This window comes from Cupressus sempervirens, chromosome 10 (assembly GCF_028749045.1).
Source record: "Cupressus sempervirens isolate cs-2001-9-10 chromosome 10, ASM2874904v1, whole genome shotgun sequence".
Lineage (NCBI taxonomy): Eukaryota > Viridiplantae > Streptophyta > Pinopsida > Cupressales > Cupressaceae > Cupressus > Cupressus sempervirens.
The window spans coordinates 126,423,217-126,425,993 of record NC_143127.1 but is presented as its reverse complement, the minus strand read 5'-3'; positions in this window follow the sequence as shown (position 1 = coordinate 126,425,993).

The following is a 2,777-nucleotide window of genomic DNA, read 5'->3' as shown; positions in this document are numbered from 1 at the left end:
GATCTATAGAAAACAATAAATTTTTTGAAAAAATTTCACTTGTTTTAGTGACTTTGAAAAAGAATCATGTCTTTGATGCTGGAGCGCCCCATAGAAATGCATGTCATCATTCGATTCAAGTACAGCAATAAAACAGCGATCACTTGGCCGGGAATTATGACTATTAACGCAAAGCGAGTTGGCATCACAAATTTGAAATATCGAAACGAACTCTCCGCAATTGATAATGACTGTAAACAAAAACTCATTTAGGCGGAATCTTTGCAGTAAATGCTGCTTCCTTTTTCGCATTCACGGCATCTCCCTTTTCTATCTAATCCTACCACTAATACTTACACAGATGAAATAAGTTGTGATTGTAAGGAGGTAGGCAAGTTTTTGAAACATGATAAATGTTTTTGTTCTTGTATTTTGTCTTTTGAGCTTTTTCTTTCATTAACTTGTCTAATTGTTTATATTTGCAATTGGTATGAGAGCCAAGGTGATGCTAGAGAAGAGATGGAAGAGAATGATGTTGATTTGATCATCAATAAATTTCTTAGAAATTTGGGCTCAATAGAGATTGAGGTTGTACCTCCCAAGGAATAAAAAGGTCACCAAGTGCATTGGTGGGATGGCAGGAAAGATAAGTTTGAAGCTAAAGCAGAAAAATATTTTAAAGCTCTTAATTCTAAGTTTAATGCAATTCTAGAGTGCAAAATCATGTGCAACATAATAAAGTTATCATGAAAGAATAGTAAAAGAGGGAAAGGAATGATAAGAATGGAAAGTTTGTAAAACACTTGGTATTGATATCTTATGACATGAATTCTCTTATTTCTAACTTAAGACAAGTTGGAAAATTGTACACATGCCCCTAGAGAATGAATTTATGGAATAGACCAGAAGTTCATTATAGAAGAAGAGTAAGGGGCAAACAAGAAGTTTGTTGTGAAAGAAGATAAAAGGGAAAATGATAATTTTTTTAATTGGGAAGAAGATCATGCAATGGAAAGGAGTAGAGCCTCATGTAGGTGCAGGTGATATTCTTAAAGAAGTTGAAGCTAACATAGATGAAGACATGGACAAAACTAATGATGATATTGTAGTGGTTGTAAAGATTGAAACTAGTGGGTTTCTTGTTTCATGGGACTCTAAGGTGAAATTAATTACATCCTTGGGAAAAAAAATGCCAAAGACTAGCATACCATGCCAAATGGAACTACAAGCTTCAATTGCATAGACCAAGTCATTTCACATCAATCTCATGCAAATCATGGCCCTAACATTGAAAAATGTTATCAATAATATACAATCAATGACTTTGTGATCAACATAGATGGAGGTTATATTCCCATGACTTTTTCTCTCTGCATGACACGTCTGCTAGCTTGTCCCAACTTTAACAATTTGACAAAAATGTTCATATGAAAAATTTCACTAAACACCTAGAGCCACAAATTACTAAAATTTGGGATAACAATAGGTAAATCAATATCACACATAAGAACATTGGAGGTTATCTCCACTTGAATTTAGGTGTTGTTAATATTTGACTCTGTGTGGATGAAAGTTTAAAGTTTCAAAAACTATAGAGGATTATTATTAGAGATTTTTTTTTAAAAATAGTGCTTTAGCACTTCTTTTGTAATGAATAAAAGGTATGCAAAAATACTTCCTATGCTAATCTTGAGATGATGACTATGCAAAATTTGACTTAATTATCACAAAGATCACAAGAAATTCATAAAAGCACAATCAAAATAAGAATGAACACATAACATAGTGATTACCATGGGAAAAACCCTTATGGGAGAGAAACCCCACCCTCTAAAACCTACATAATATATTATCAAATCAAGATTCCATTACAATACACTTGCAATGCAAGTTCTTACAAGAGCATTACCGTGACTCAAGCTTGGAGTGATACCTTCTAACACACAGCCTTGCAAAAAAAATACAATGATCCAAATACCTCTCGGAGTCCTCCTTATACAATGCTTTTATAACCTAGAAGCCATTTGTGGTTTAACAATATCATGGGCTAAACTACCATGCCAAGCGTTACTCATTCCTGACATTTACATTTCCAAGATGCTAAAAAGGCAGGTTAAAATAGTATTCCCGTCCAAAACTTTGTCCCCTAGTTTAGACTCCCATAAAAGACATAAAATGAGTCATGTATGCTCTGCAAATGACCCTCCTACAACTCAAAGACCTTTTTCCAATGTATAAATATGTGAAAATTTACAAAAAGAAAATGTAATTATTTGGAAAAAGATTGCAAGGTTGAGACACATATTTCTCAACATTCTCCCACTTGTGCAAAGCCCACAAAAGATGTTCTAATGGCATTAAACCTCTCAACAATTCTATCAAAATAATGACCACTCTTAAACATCACATGCACTAAGGAAGAAATTAGGCTTTGGAAAAAATGTGAACTTTGACTATTTAACACTTTTGGTCCAGTCATCAAGCCTTAATATGATGTTCAAGCCCTTACAAAAGAATATCCAATTGATAAGTAGTGTGCAAGTCATAAATTCGATGGTGTCTTCCTATAAAAAATTGCCTAGTCTGTGTAGGGTTAATCCTGGCTTTTCCATGACACCCTAGCGTAACTACATCACTTAATTATTTCTCAATCTTATCACGTTTTTAAATCTCTTTTTACTTGGCCATATTTGATTTCGTCATGGCTTTTTCTTTTCTTATTTTCAGTATCTATTGAAATTAGTTAGTGGAGAAGCTGATATTGTCATAAAATTATTAAACCAATAGGCTTATTATTG